Consider the following 17,833-nt stretch of genomic DNA (forward strand, 5'->3'; position numbering starts at 1 on the left):
CTGTCCCTATGATAAATTTGGCCTTTTCACTATTTCACATAGCAGAGAAATATAACTTTTAAGTCTTAAACAAATGTTAACTTTGCTCCACTTTGATTAGCCAAATCAATCCGTCTGGCATTTGCTGGATTCAACTCACTGTCAATCAGTAATCTATATATAGCTCCATAAAGGTGCACAAACCACCTGTATTTCAACTGGTAAAACGTTTTAGAGCATTCTGTGGGAAGGACTATGGTTTGAACCTCTAAACAATATTATGCTAATTAGCAAACTAGAGTGTAACAGGTTGCCTATGCTTTTGAAGACTTTCAAGTTGAAGTTCATACTGACAGTTTTCTCTTGCTTTACTCTTCTTTTTTTTTCATTTTTTTTGCTTAAATTTCAACTGAACAGCTTATTATACCCCACATTCTACGTTCCTTTCCCCTGTGCCCCTTGGCCCTTCTCTCTATTTTTCCTTTCTCGTTGCACTACTTCTTTTTCTCTTCTTTTGTATGCCAGCCCGCTTGTCTCCATGGGAACTCGGTTTTGGATGGGGTGTTGTTCTTATGATCTCGCCGACTTGGTGGAACTTTGTCATTTTTCTCACACTTTTCTCTGAATCTGTTTTTCTGTGTGCTGCTTTTTGTGAGCCTGATTAAAAACATTTTGGTCTGCGTATTTGTGTTTGATATACAACTACCCCAATTAAGTACAAGACAAGTCATACTCGCTTGGCATGTCATCTATTCTGAACTTAAAATCTGTTCATATAACCCATTCAAAAAGATTCACCTGAAAGTGACTATACTTTTTAGTTATGATCTGTTTGGGAATTTGGATTATTGAAATAAGCAACACAAAAGTACCACCAAAATGCTAAGCTGTAAGATATTTTACCATTAATAGTATGATGCCTGAAAACATATTTGTCAAGATATGTAGTTTTTTTTTATTCATTGGTGTTGAAAAGGAAGTCCTGGGAGTATCTATTTGACTTGAGATACCTTTGAGATAGGATTTAGGAGTTAAAGTGACATTTAAAGTGATAGTTCACCAAAAAATGAAAATTCTGTCATAATTTATTCACCATCATATTATTTAAAGCAACATGAAAGGCAGAATGATAGGGACTGACAGCCTCAGTCCCCATTCACTTTCATTGCATCTTTTTTCCATACAATGAAAGTGAATGGTCACTGAGGCTGTCGTTCGCTAACGTTCTGCTTTTTGTATTTCACTAAAGAAAGTCATACAGGTTTGGAATGACATGAGGGTAAATGATGAACAAATGTTCATTTTTGGATGAACTAACCCTTTAAAGGGGTCATTTTATGAGGAATCAAATTTTCTTTGATGTTTTGACATATAAGAGGTCTTTCTACTATAAAAAAAATACTGTAAATGTCAGAAATCAAAACTTAATCCCCAATGCAATAAAACCATTTATTGAAACCAAGCTGCAAATATGCCTCGTTCTCTACTTCTGTGACTACACAATGTCACTAGGGGTACATTAATTCGTGACCACCTCTACAGCAAAATACATCAACGCCTACATTACATCATCTTACCCTTGGACCCTCCCACTGGGGCTCAGTTTTGACACCGAAGCAGGACGGACAGGCCTCACTGTACCTGAACATTTGAGGGGCTCCATCTGTACTAATTATTTTTGTATATAAACAAGCACTACTCAGACATCTTTGACCACTTGATACATATCTTAAGCCACTTTTAAAAGATGTGTTGTGAAATTACTACTCTGAAAAGGAGAAGCCATTCGGTTTCATTTAGCTGCTGCCTCTTGCTGTTTTTAGCACTCGTCCTGGAGGCGTTCTTTTGCCCATCTGCACTATATTTAATTGTTGTTGTATGTAAACTTGCAGTAGATGGACATCTTTGGATGTGTTGATGCATTCTCGGCTTCAGTGGACAACGATACTGGATGTATGTGCGTCTTCATTGTGCTTTGGACTATGAATGTGTGGTTTTTCGTCTCACATCAGCGTGGATTGTGTTTTTTCAGCTCAAATCAGTGCAGATTTGTTGTGAACCAGTCATAATATGATTCAAGCTTAGCAAAGGAACTGTTATTTAAGGATGGAGCACTTAAAAACACTTGGAACTGATCGCAAAAGTGAGCAAAAGGTTTCATCCATGAATATTTCACATGTCATGAACTGTGTTGGGGTTACACATTACAAGTAATGTGTGTTATGTAATCAGATTACTTTTAAAGTAACGAGTAATGCAATATTTGTTTATTTGTAATATTTATTTTAGACCATAATATCGGAGTTGCTTTTTAAATAAAGTAACACATTGCTTTTGTACACCTCTACTTTTCCTGTATTGCGAGAAATCAGGAGTAAAAGTGTGTAAACTTCAGGAAGGAGACGTAGTGCATGATTGGCATTGTAGTTTTATAGAGTGTGAGGCCAGAGACTATTTAGCAGAGATGAGTCACTTCTATTTAAATGAATGGGAGAAATTGGAACACCCAACCAAGAAGCTCTAGCACCCAATAGTCAATGGATGTAGAAAGGAAGTCCTGCCTTGCAGGTAAAAGAGCCAATCACCTTTTAGATACAGGCATCACCTGTCAATCAACTCTCTCACTAACATGCATGCGTATTAGTTATACAAGCCGGGAAAATTGTGTGTTTTAGAGTAATATGAGGTCAAAATTCGGTTGAGTGAAACATGATTGATTCTGTGTTAATACACACTGCATTAATAAATCAGTAAATGCATATAGGCAGAGGGATTATAAGACTTATCTTCCACTAGCCACAACATGATACACAGGGTTAAATACTTGCTCAATTCACTGACTTATGCAGCCAAAATTCTCTTTGTTACAGCTACCCGTAACTGGGAGAATAGGATGAGAAAATCCTACTCTGGATCAGTGGCTTAGCAACGTTCATCGATTGTGAAAGAAAATGTCTTAGTTTCTAAACAGATTCTACATTTTTGTTTTATAATAAACAAGTAGTTTAATTCATGATACAACCCGTTTGAAAAATATTATTTTATTATCAGGCACATTACTTTTACATGTTAGGCTGGCATTCCCCACTGAATTTTATCCTGACTTCTGAAAAACTTCTTAAGTTGACTCTGATGTTGTTGATGGGCACAGCACATGATGACATACACTACCGGTCAAAAGTTTTGAAACACATGACTGAAATGTTTCTCATGATCTTAAAAATCTTTTGATCTGAAGGTGTATGCTTAAATGTTTGAAATTAGTTTTGTAGACAAAATATAATTGTGCCACCATATAAATTTATTTAATTATAAAATTAAAATTGTATTAAATAAAACGTTTTTGAAATTGATGACTTGGATCAAATAATAAAGAAAATCAGCCAATTAGTGCCCATCATAGATGGGAACTCCTTCAATACTGTTTAAAAATCATCCCAGGGTGATACCTCAAGAAGTTGGTTGAGAAAATGTCAAGAGTACATGTCTGCAAATTCTAGGCAAAGGGTGACTACTTTGGAGATGCTAAAATATTATTTTGGATTTTGTTTACTCACAACATAATTCCCATAGTTCCGTTTATGTTATTCCATAGTTTTGATGACTTGACTATTATTCTAAAATGTGAAAAAAATTATAATAAAGAATGAGTAAGTGTTTCAAAACTTTTGACCGGTAGAGTATATGGTGCAGGTTCAAGTGTTGGACTTTGCTGCTTAAGGTAAGACAGTGGTTATTCTTCATTATTCATATTGACTGACATGTTGATGTAAAAACAAATCATGAATAATCATATTATTGATTCTTTATCATAAATATGATGTGAAGACCTACTACTAAATATCTGTTTTTTTACTGTGTTTTGACATGTGTTGCACAGTAGCTACCATGACCTGTAATGTCTCTTGTGTGCAATGCATGGCTTTTTTGTATAGAATGCATTGCATAGCAGAAGAGAAAGTGTATGTGAGAAAAAAGTAATGCAAAAATAATGCAAAAGTAACGTGATACTTTACTTTCCATTAAAATGAACTTTTTTACTATGCACAAAGAATATGAATTGCCAAAAACAAAAGAAGAATGTGAAAGTTAAAGTGGATATTTCTAGTAAAAAAGGACTTAAATATTTATCTGTTTCTCATCCTCACCTATCATATCACTTCTGAAGATATGAATTAAACCACAGGAGTCTTGTTGATTGCTTTTATACTTTATATGCTTTTTGGACCTTCAAATGTCTGAATGCCATTCACCTGCATTTTGTTGACCTACAGAGATATTCTTCTAAAAATCTTCGTTTGTGTTCAGCCAAAGAAAGAAAGTCATGAACATCTGGAATACCATGATGGTGAGTAAATGATAAGATAATTTTTGAACTATCCCTTATGATCACATTTTTACTTATCTTTTGCTGGAGTTAATTCAAAAGTAGTCCAGACAGTGAATGGTGGACTTCACAAAGTGTTCACCATCAACCATTCAACACTGCAAACAAGCTTTGTCATATTACAAATTATTGTATTTGTCATTCCATAGCCTATAATCTTTGTCTACTGTGAAAATAATTTCTCAAATGTTTCCCTGCTCAGTGCTGATCAAAGGCCATCTTTAACATGACATATGGATAAGCAGACACTAATGAGAGGGCAGTGGCCAGCTGAATCGCCACGGTAACAAAAGAGACATCTGGAGTAAGCCACACACAGACTCCTGGTGAGTTTTGGGGAAAAGGGAGCTGTCACATGTGTGCCTGAAATGGGAAGACTGGATAACAAATATGGCAGTGAGCAGATTAATTAAATGTCAAGTTAACTTCTGACTCTGGGCAGTTATTTTGTCAGTGTGAGTGCATTAAAAGTACAAATAATCAATGTTAACATGAGATTATCATATACTTTTTTATTCATATTTATCAAAAACCGTAAGGACAAAGATGCTAAATAATCTGATTTTTTTTTCAACATGAAACAGAAACAGAAAACTATCACATTCTGTTCATTGCATGAATTTGAATATTTAGTTTCAATGAGTAATTTCAAATACATCTTTCCGATAAAATCTCACTTTAATATATTGTTGACCCTTTCCTGAATATTCCAGTGTGGTTTTATTGTGTTCACTTGTTTACACAAGTTATAGCAAAAGTATCTGTTTTTTTTGTCATTAACAATTTTTTATTGATTCCATACTCATATTTAAACAAACAGCACAAGAATACATGGAATCAACTTTTATCATTTATGAGCAAAATAAATGCTCAAGACCTCAGATAAAATCTGAACCCTCGACCAAAACTCTTGAATTTTAGTACAGCACCAAAAATATGGGCTATGTCCCCATCCTCCAACTGGCATCACCATCAAGTAGGTGTGTCTTTAAGTCCAAGCCTATACAATCTAGAGGGAGTCCAATAAAAACTATGCAGAATCTTAAATTGATTGAGGCGCACCCTTGCATCCCTAGGTATAGACTTGACATTTTTTTAAATCCTACCCCATTCTCCATCTTCCAGTACTAAATTCAAGTCTCTCTCGTATAACTTCTTAAGAGATGTTAAAACCCCATCCCCTAGACTCTGAATTAGCCAGGAATAGTACGGTGAAGCTTCATGACCTTTTCTAAAAGCAGCAAGAGTGTCTGCCACTTTAGGGTGCTGCATACAACACCCAAAGGTGGTACAGAGTAGATTGCGCATCTGTAAATACCTAAAGAATTGAGATCTGGTAATCCCAATCCGCTGTATTATATTTTCAAAGGATCTCAAAGCTCCATTTTCATACAGGTCACACAAATCTTAAAAAGATAATCCCATTCTATCATATCAAACGCCTTTTCGGCGTCAAGTGAGATGGCAGCGACCGGAGTCTTATCATTCACTACTGACCACCTGATATTGATGAAATGTTATCATTAGAGCTACTGTAACGTAGCTGAATGCAATGATGAAGACGATGACGTGAAGCTGAACCCAAGTGCAGTTTTATTTACAGATGTACAAATCAAACACCCTAACTATACACGTGAACATAAACATGAACTTGACTTGACATATAAACTAGAATTGACATAAATTGAGACTTGACTTGACTTGAACTAAGTTACAATAACAATACCTGATAACCTTCAATGGAAAACACGAGGGTTTAAATACTCAGACATATTGTGAACATAGGCAGAGACTGGGAAACAACCTCGATGGTCGTGTACATGGGCAGAGACTGGAAACGACCTACATGGTCGTGTACATGGGCAGAGACTCTGTAACGAGCTCCGTGGTCGTGTACATGGACAGAGACTCGGAGACGACCTCTGTGGTCGTGGACATTGGCAGAGAATTGGAAACGACCTCTGTGGTCGTTTACATGGGAAGAGACTTGGAAACAAAAGTCTTTCTCCTCCTCCGGGAGGCCGAAGTTGGCAGTGGAGGCTCTGGGACGGACGAGATTGACAACGCTGGTCCTGGGACAGATGAGATTGACAATGTTGGCCATGGCAGGTGTGGCTGTTGGCTCGTTAGCCGTGGCAGGCGTGGGCATTGGCTTGTCGACCATGACGTGGGACGCTGGATCATTGTCTATGACATGGGATGCTGGCTCGGCATCCATGACGTGGGACGCTGTCTCGGCATCCGCCTCCACCACATTGAACATGGAACCAATGATCTGTAGGGCGAGGTCGATATATTGAGCCAGATTGAGGGGACTGCGACCGCCAGGCATAAAAGATGAGATTGGATCACTCAATCAAAAATGGAAACAGTCTTTGAGGGCGACATCATTAAAGCCAACCTATCTGATCTATATGTATAATAGTGATGTCATAACTTTACTTAATTGGTTAGCCACAATTTTTTACAATATTTAACATCTAGCTGGATCAGGGAAATTGGACGGTAACTCTTTCACTCGCTTGGATTTTGTCATTTTTAAGAACTGATCCGGAGCTTTCTATTTTTTAATGATACCATATGAACTTCTAGCAAAAGTGGAGCCAATTCTGTAGCATAAGATCTAAAAAACTCAGCGGCAAAGACATCTGGCCCCGGAGCCTTTCCTGTAGGGAAGGCCTTAATTACCTCGCCAAGCTCCTCCAAGTTTATCTCAGAATCAAGATAATTAGTTTGCTCAGCCATCAGTTTAGGAAGTTCTAATGGTTCCACAAAGTTTCTAATATCCTCATCAGTTGCTAAACATATCACCACCAGCAGATTTCTTTGAGGGAATGGTAGAAAAATACTCTCTCTGTTTATATATCTAGCCAGTAGTTTTCCTGCCTTGACCCCCAACTCAAAGTATGACTGTCTTGCCCTGAATAGCCAAAACTCCACCTTTCGCGATAAAATTGTATTATATCTGTATTTCAATTGGGTCAATTCTCTGAGGCCATTAGATGACATTCAGTGATTCAGCTCTGCCTTGGCACTTTTAATATTCTCTATCAATTTCATGAGTTCTTTTTTGGTGAATGAGGCATACTTTATGGTCCGGCTCCTAAGAACTGCCATAAGTGCTTCCCAAGCCACGCCCACAGAGGATACTGAGAACCAGTTGGTCTCCATATAAACATTTATTTCAGCTTTTAGCATTTGTTGGAATTCAGGATATTGCAAAAGGGATACATAAAAGTGCCAACTATATGTTTCCCTTTTCTCCATATGTGGCAACACCTCTAAACACACCAGGATGTGATCTGAGACTAAAATGTTTCCAATTGAGCAATCAACAACAGGTGAAATGAGGGACTTTGATATAAAAAACAAAATCTATTCTAGATGAAATCTTATGGACTGATGAAAAACAAATTATAGTCCCTACCAGATGGGTTCAAAAGTCTCCAAATAGCTGTAAGGCCAAGATTTTTACACATCCTGTGAAGCGTCAATGTTGCTTTAGGGGGCTTGCTCACATTTGATCACATTTTGTGATCAAGGACTGAGTCCATCAAAAGATTAAAGTCTCCTCCCTATATTATACCATGTGGGGTCCAGCAGCTTGCAACATCCCTTCAAGATCTATAATAAAGCCTTGATCATCAATGTTAGGTCTGTAAATATTAGCCAAAATAATACTTTGCCCCTGAATTTCATCAACACAATAATTACCTAATTTATCTTTAATCTGTTTGAGACATTTGAATTGTAGATATTTACTTATCAATGTAATGACTCCCCTGCTCTTACTTGAGCCAGTACTAAAGAAAGCATGTCCACCCAATATCTTCCCAAAATGTTCAGCTTCCTGCAGCAAAGATGTGTTTCATGAAGAAAAACTTTATAATATTTCTTACGCTTAAGAAGAGACATAACTTTCCTTCTTATTATGGCATGCCTCAACCCATTCACATTCCATGTGGAGAGAGACTATCCAGTCACATTAACATTTGACATTTTGACATATAAGAAAAAATCAATTGTGTGTCAAAAACAAAATTATAAAGACCACATTTCATCATTAGTACAACAATCAATGCCTGAACTTCCCCCAGAACCAAACAAACAGAAAAAGAAAACATGTGCACATTAACCCCGTGCACATCAGTGCCAACTCATCCCTTTAAACATCCCTTTAAACTCAAACAGCCCATGTTCACATAGGAGAACCCCTGTGATTGCCATCAGATTGCTCAAGTCTAGTGTTTCTATTAATTTTTTCTATACAATTTTGTGAGACAGAATTACTCAACAAAAGATAATCTATAAAACTAATAATCAACAAAACTGTCCCGAAGGTGTGTTGCTCCACAAAACAATCTCCAGCCGTTAAGCAGAACCAGCACAAAAAGAAAGGCACTCAGTTTCCTCGAACAGTCCAACAAATGTTCAGTGAGCCGGCCCACTCAGCAGCAACATGAGTGCAACCAAAGACCTAATCACTCCAATGTCTTGCAAGAAAAACTCCACAAAACAAACTCCGGCCAATAGGAGGCATAAGCACAAAGAGCGTGCAGATTCATCCACAAAATTCTTCCGAAGGAGTGTTACTCCACAAAACAAACTCCAGCCACTAGGCAGAACCAGCACAAAAATAAAACAAAAAGGCACTCAGTTTGCTCTAAGAGTCAAGTGAATTTTCAGTGAGTCGGTCCATTCGGCTGCAACATGAGTACCACAAGATAACTTACTACATTGACTTTATGAAGGACATCACTTGCTGTGGGTATGTGAATGTTTTACGGCCATCCTTAGCCTCTATTCTTCATTTGGCCAGGAATATCAGTGCAAAAGGGATCTTCCATTGATGTAAAAGTTTCTTGCATTCCTTGAATCGATCGCGTTTCTCTCTTGTCAAATTTGCAATGCCTGGGAACAAGAAAATGCTGTATTTTTCCAAGAAAGCCTTCCTTTACTCCTCGTCTCATGTAACACAAGATGTTTTTTGAATGATATCAGAAATTTGCCCAGAATTGATTGGGGCCTTCCTCCCTCCACAACTCACCGAGAAGGAGCCCTGTGAGCTCGGTCGATTTCCAGATTATGGCCTATGTCAAGCAGATTCAGAAAGAGCCCATCCAGGAATTTCACCATATCCTGACCCTCATCAGCCTCAGAAATTCCAAAAATGCAGACGTTATTTTGCCGGCTACAGATCTTCTCCCAGACACTCTCCAAATCCTCCTTGGTCACTAGCGGATTAGCAGATAATTTCCTTTTCGATGACTCCAGATAATCAATCCAATTCTCGAAATCCCCCACTGTTGTAACCACCTCAGAGAATTTAGTCTCCATGGCAGTGATCGATCGACATATCACAGCAAGATCCTCCAAGTCAGCAACGACCTTTGTCAGCATCGCTGACATGTTCTACATCTCTCGCCGCAATTCCTGCAACTCTCCGACCAAATCGACTCCCTGGCTCGGGGCCTGTTTGGGGGTGTCAACATGAGCATGTAAGTGTCTTTTAAAGTCTCCAGAGCCTGAGGACTTTGAATTCTTTGACATGTTGTCCTCCTGGAACAGTTATGGAACAGAATGTATCGAATCTCACAGGTTTATGTAATTAAAAGTGTTAAAACTAGCAAAGCGCTCGCCATTCACACATCCGATCCTCGCATGGCATCAAGTGACTCCCCTATAGCAAAAGTATCTTGATATTGGAATTTTAGTTTGGAGGATAAAATTCACAAATATTATTCTAATTTAAGAGGGTTTTGAACAAGATGTTTGAAACCAACATACAAAAGCTCTGCTAGAGAAAACACATTTGTGTAATTTGACTTTTGACACAAAATCTTAGTTACCATATAGTAACTTCCTTGTGTGACAAATAGCTCCAGTCTCCCCTGCTGTAATCTATTGCATGCGTTTATTCAGACATTTGTTAAGATTTTTAATATTGTAAAAATGAAAATGATTTTTTAAACTTTTAATTCTACATACATCCAACCAGTCAGTTAACTTAAAAGCACCATGTTTTCTCCAATTTCTTGTTATTTCTAAAAGTGCTATTCCTTTGTTTTATCATCAATATTTCAGATTACAGGACATATACCCAATTTACATTTTGTGGTTTTAGGATCTTAAATCTGTTAGTTTTGTTCTTATGTGTATATTATGTGTGTATCTCCTGTTCAAAATATCTTTTAAATGTTCACATGAACACAAATATGAGTGTAATTGGCTGTATTCTCACCACACTTTCCAACACCTTAAAGAAAATGTATTACACTTGGATGATTCCTGGTGTTATAAAATAATTATTTTCCAAGCATATTCCTAACAGAATGGAGATTGTGTAGTATGGAACACTTCTTTATAACTTACTTAGTCAGTTATATTGTTGTATGTCTCCCAATTAGAATGATCAGATTTCCTTTTTTTAAATTGACAAATTTTATTGACTTTTGTTGTGTACTTCAAAAATTGATATATCTTAATACATTTATTTGAACTACCAATATTGGCTTATTGGTGCTGCATAGTAATAATGTTTTAAAATATAATGTTTAACTCTCTGTTCATCGCAAATACATTTCCCAAAGAGCGTATTGCAAATCTTAAACCTCTTGGATTTTAATTCTATTTTGGTAGGTGGTAATATTCCCTACCATGAAAAATCCTGCCATACTGAAATCACAAATATTTTACTTTTATTCAATCCATCTTAAAAACTGGTCCCCTAGTTCCATTGCTTCTGTTTTATGTATCTTTATCATATTTAGTTTATATATGGATAAAGGCATGTTTACACCAAAATCTGTGATGAAATGCTCATGAAATTCTGCGCAGTAGGTGGTATGATATGCATGAAGAATGTGAATCACCAAAAAACAAAAGAAGAATGTGAAAATGGAAGTGGAGACTGATAGTGAAAAAGGAGTTAAATATTGATCTATTTCTTTTATCTATTAGTTTTTTAGGTGTCTTAGTTCCTTCCTTTATTTTCTCAAAAGAATATATGCTCAGGAAGTCATTGACCTAAAAAAATACCTAGAGAATTTTTTTTCACCTTGTGGTTCAGGGCATCCATAGTTTCTCACCCAGAGGCTTTGTATGGTGTATGGATTTGTATGGATTACATTTATGCTGTATTTATGTGCTTTTTGAGCTTCAACATTATGGTACCCATTCACTTGTTAGGGCCTACAGAGCTGAAATATTCTTCTTAAAAGCTTTGTTTGTGTTCAGCAAAAGAAACAAAGTCATGCACATTTGGGATGACATGAGGGTGAGAAAATGATGAGAGAATTTTCATTTTTGGGTGAACTATTTCTTTAATCCTCCTAATGACATCTATACATTATATATAATGTTTTTATTATTTTTTTTTATATACAATAAGTGAAGGTAATAATCAAAATGAACTCAAATGAAAGGTAAAACATTTTAATCCTAATTAATATTACATAGAACAAAAACACACAAAATGAAACCATTTCTTATTATATGAATAGCGGAGACATATTTAGCAGCTAGTGTGGTTGTGTTGTCATACCATCTGCATACAGTGCAAGTTTATGTTCAGCTTCCTCAACATTAAGACCGTTCTTAAAGTTCGTATTCTAATACTTTGTATAATACTTATAGAAAATATTGTTTGGATTCCTCTTTAAATCAAATGTTTCTGAAATTTTCCAGTGGTCCATACTCTTCCATTTGGTTGTTATACATCACTTTAATCATCCTGATAATTGATGAAGGAAATGAACCTAGCAAGTTTTAAGAAATGAAGAGCTGTAACGACCCGTTATATTTACACAACCAGGGAAACAAGGGCTAAATTAAATTCAGTTGTTTCTTCATCTCCTGGCTTCCACTTGAGCATGCTGTACCAGGAAACCAAAAGTGAGTGGGGTAATGTGTTTGTTTGTATGTGTGCATGCTGATGCAGGTGATTGAGAGGGATTTATGTAAATGCATTGTTGAGTATGTGAGCTATTCAGAGGAGAAGGTAGTTGGGGGCGCCAAGTTATTAGCTGATTACAAGTATTCTTGTTTTCACTTGTCTCAAAAGCAAAGAATGATGCAAGTGTAAGGATGTCCAATGTCTACAATTTTCACAATTATATCATACACAATTCCTCATTAATACACCATACTTTGCAAAGGATCATAGGCAACGTTGGTCTTCTCTTTGCCATAATGCCTCTATAATGAGAACTCTCTTGAAATATCAACATGAGAGGGAGGGACCATCCAAAAAAGAAGGGACAAGAAAGAAAGGCAGCATGTCAGATCAAAACACAAAATGCTGTGAAAATACAGAAAAAAGAAGTAGGAGATAGGAGTAAATAGATGGATGGATGGACAGACACCCAATAATATTTAGAGGAGGGACAATTTGTTTAATCAACCAGCTTTATTGAGTTAAATGTGTGTGAAACACTAGATTAGATTAATTCGATTTTGCATATAGCCTAAGAACTTTCTTTAACATCTTAAACATTTTACATTTCCTTGGTAAGAATATGCACATTTTCTTTTACCAAACAACTCTATGTGGAGCCTTGTGATTACTACACTGGAACATCAGGAATTCCTTGAGACTGTGATCAAAGCACAGCCTGTTTTTAGCATGATTGTGGCTTCCGCTTGGAAGAGAAAGATCCAGACAAACTTGCAAAGTAACAAATGATCAGTTGTGTCTGTAGAGTGCTCAAAGCCTCCATCTAGTGGTCATGTGTCTTCTCTGATCTGTAGCTTGAAGAGGTTCTCAGCATCCCTTCTGCATTTACACGTCACTGTAACAATGTTGCAGCCATTTCCTCCATATAACTATTGACTTTGACAGTTCCTTTTAGCTACCATCAAGGGAAATTGCATGAATATGTTTTAATCCATTACTACCAGAAGTGACTAACTGTCTCATGGCATATGTCATGAAATACTGGATATAATGTCTGATTTTGACCAGAGTAGTTCATGTATTAACACGTGGGAGAGTGCAAACTGTGATACAATACTTTCATGTTTGGTATCATTCTAAATGGGATGATATTTTTACTGTAGTTTCTAGAATAGCCCTAATAATTAATATAATGGAATCAAAAAAAAATTTCATATGTCTTTTGTTTAATTCTGCCCTGTTTATTTTTTTATTTACTGTATATTGAAATTGTTAATTTTGTGCTAAATGTCTGCACTTACATTTTCTGAAGTAACTATATAACATTTTTCAAAATTGCCCTTCAAAAGACCAAAAAAAAAAAAAAAAAAACTGCCTTGGACTATGAATATAGCTAAACTTTGTATAGTAAAGTTCATTCACATAGGTGGATTTTTTAAAAAGATAACAGTCTTCACAAATATTATATTTTGGTCTAGCGTGTTAACAAATTCTGCAAAACAGGTTTGCAATGTTGCCTTTTTGTCAGGTAAATAACTTTTGTAATATATTCAACCCTTATATTCACAGTTCCTGTAGCTAAACTGGTAATGGGTTTGATCCCCAGGGAAAACACAAAACTTAAAGGAGGTATACCTTAAATGCACTAAATTGTTTTGGATGAAAATGCCTGCCAGATGCATAAATGTAAATAGAAAAGGGTTTCCAACACATTTTGACCAAAGAATTTACACAACTTTCCGGTCGCTTGTGATTATTGGACAAGAATTGAAAAAAATTAAAAAATTATATATATATATATATATAAATACACACACACACATATATATATGCACTCTATAAAGGGCATTTTCTAACAAATTTTTAGCCAAAAATATTTAGAGCAAGCATAACTACTAAAAAACAAATCTATTACTTTTCCAGGCCTAGAAATCAGAAGTTTACAATTCCCTGATATTCCAGGTTTTCCATGACGTTGGTAACACTAGACAAATGCGTGATATAAGTCAATTTTAAGTTTTCTTCTAACTATGAAGTTCACTTTCTGCAGATCCAATGAACTTGTGCTCTGGCCACTTCATTCCAGAAGGGGGAATCTAGGTGTGTGAGCAGCGCAATTGAATTCACCTTGCCTGCCACAAGGTGGGGCAGATGACTTGTTTGAAAAGCACGGCTCAAGTAAGCAGACAAAATATTAGGCAAAGTGTCCTTGAACTATGTAACTTAAACATGCCTCTCTCATTTCAGTGTAGTATTCACCTTATACATTAGCCTTTTTTCTTGTTAGGAATCTGGCCTCAAAAGTAGGCTTAAGAAACAACAGTGAAACAAATATTTTTAATCCAAACAGATGTTTATTTAGATACACGCAAGAAATGATACATGAACATTGAAAAGCCTAGTTCTAGTTCAGGTTGTGATATAATTGTAGCCAAGTAACAAAAGCCTGCGACTTTGGCAAATGAGATAAATGCAGATGATATCTTCTTTCCATTTTACCCAAAACAACACCCACTTAATTTAAATAGTTAAATATGCGACTGGAAGTGAAAGCATGTCTGTGTGTCCATTCAAAAATGAAATCCCAAATGGAATCCTAATGAACTGATTTAACCCATATAATCCCATCAGATGCAATAGTGAACAAATTGATCTTGAAATTTAAAGGGTCTAAAAACAGTATGTATTTTACAAAGTAAACATAAATATGCAGTTGTTCTTAATTTGTCATCCCATTTTCCCCCACAACTGCTTGATAGTAAAAAGAAATATTAAAGTGTTACTTTATAGTTTGCAATTTTCTATTGGTACTATTGAGCAAGTGAGCAAAATCACACTTTATTTTCCCACCAGTTACAATTATGACCAAGAATAAATCTCATACTTACACTAACTTTTAAGGCATACAGCTTTCATTGAGCTATCCAAGATACATGTGCCCTCTCAGCTGAAAGTTCACCCAAAAATTAAAATTCTCATTTACTCACTTTAATGCCATCCCAGATCTGTATGACTTTCTTACGTCTTGTGGCTACAATGTAACCAATATACGTTCTTCAGAAAATGTATATTAAACCACTTGTGTCGTATGGATTACGTTTATGATGTCATTGTGATTTTAGGAGCTTCAAAAGGTCTGGTCACCATTCACTTGCTTTGAAAGGACCCATAGAGCCAAAATCTTCTAAAAATCTTTGTGTTTAGAAGTAGAAAGAAAGTCATTCAAATGTGGGATGGCATTAAAGTGAGCAAATTATGTGAGAATTTTCATTTTTGGGTGAACTATTCCTTTAAATTATTTGATTTTGTGGAGACTGGCCATGTCAGATAAAGCGCACCCATTCAGACCCTTAAGTTTGAATGGGTGCAAAGACAGTGAACTTTGTGACAGTAAAAGGAGATTAAACACATTCTCCTCCCAGCATTTCAGAATCACGAAAAACATCAGCATGCGAGAAAAGATCACAGCAGCATGCGAGACATGATCGAGTAAACGACCATCAGAGATCGAATTTATTTTTGGATTGAGAAAAGGATCAATCAAGTACTTTTCGCTCCAGAAACAATTCAATTCACTCTCATTTGATCACTACATGTCCCCAGTTTCATTTGAGGAGGAGATGAATGTTTATACAGTTTTGTGAATATACAGAGTGTGTTAGCTCGATCTCGTTTCACTTCAGTCCGGAGTTACGCAACAATGCTTCCCTTCTGTCTTGTACACCCGCCCAAGTATAAAAACTACCCAGACTCCATTTTTGTTCATCTCACCACCACTGTACCCGCCATATGCGAAATGATCTTCTTAAAAACACAAAATGTCTACCTAAACGCTGTTATTTCTAAGCTCGAATATATCTGCTTTACGTTAAAAACTAATTCTGACTTAACCCAACACGTACTGTTAAAAACAATGACGTTGTAGACTGTAAAATGGGACAACAACTAGTTTTAAACACTGAAGACACAGACAAATGTATATATATCAAAAAATAAAGCAACCGTTTAAGACAATTCCCCAAACGCATTTTAGGTCCTAATGTTCCGGATAAAATTAAACGATTTGGAGTTGATACAGGAGTCGGGCGGCAAGCTCAATACAAGCTCCATTATCCGATTAGCTTTGTTAAGATTACCATTATGAAAGACTATAAAATAACACAAACAACCAATGTATTTATTAGATTAGTTTTGAGCGAAACTCAGAGAACCTTTATTATCATTTTTTTTTTTTTTTTACAAATGGGCTATTTGGTTACATGTGTAACCATTCAGCCTCAAAGCTAACTGGCTAACATGGACGTGATATAACATGCTCGGTTAAACAACCACATCTATGGAGGACCAACTATACCATGCTTATTTATTTATTGAGCATTTATTTTTAAATATGGTAGAGTTGGTCCTCCATATGTAACAGAGACCAAATCAAGTTTAAAATATTATGATCTGAACTACACGACGTTCAGCATTATACTTTTACAGTCTTGTGGCAACAATGTAACCAATGTTTATCTCCTGAATGTAGTTGGCCACCGACTAGGAAACAAAAACGTTGGTTCTTTACAGTAATGTATCATATATATATATATATATATATATATATATATATATATATATATATATATATTACACATACATACACAAATCGGTTTTATGCTATATTGAAAAGAAATGGACTTAACGTTCCTATTTCACAAAGAATGGCGGCTAACAAGCTGGCGTAAGCTCACTACGGTCGCTAGCTAACATACTAAATTACTAAACTTGATTATATATATATATATATATATTAACGAGGATGGTTACAATACATTATATTAAAATATTTAAGAACCATCCGTTTGCTATCAGTTTCCATAAACATGGTAGCAATAAAACGCCAGCTAGAGACTTTCTGTTGAACAAAATGGCCTAAAACGTAACCTTATTTTGTTTCTTTAAAAACAAAACTGTAATATATCAATGCTCACAATCGTTGCAAAAACAGCACCTTTAAAACATTTACAATATTTTTGGAATGACTTTGCCATAAAAAATGGATTGCCCGTAGCCATAGGTTTTCAGCGGACTTTCCAATGGAGCATACCGAAAAAAGCGCGTGTCGTCCATCCATTGTTTTTACTCGACCTCGTGGATTCTTGCATTTTCCCGAAGAACACAAATAAATAAATAAAAATCATAATAAACAAGTCTACAGATACTAACAAACATACAAAAGAAAATCATATTAATAATTTGAATTATATAAAATTATATATTTAAAACAAATTTGTATGTGTTAATCCTCGATGGTAGGTGTAGGCCTCTCGCACGAGCTTCTTTACCAGGACTCTTAGCTGATCCAGAGCGAGACGGACGGAGCAGCACAGGTTTTTTTTATTTTTGCTCAGAGGGTGAAAAAATACCAGTCGGGTAAAATCGGCAATGCTCGTGAAGAAGGCGGGCAGTACGAATGTTATTTTACAACCGCTGGTCTTTTGTTACAATTGGTCAATTGCTCTCTGCTTATGAATATTAACTAGATATTTGACGAATAATGTTTAATTTGATTAAATATTATTAAATATTCA

The sequence above is a fragment of the Xyrauchen texanus genome, chromosome 33, assembly GCF_025860055.1.
Source record: "Xyrauchen texanus isolate HMW12.3.18 chromosome 33, RBS_HiC_50CHRs, whole genome shotgun sequence".
Taxonomy (NCBI): domain Eukaryota; kingdom Metazoa; phylum Chordata; class Actinopteri; order Cypriniformes; family Catostomidae; genus Xyrauchen; species Xyrauchen texanus.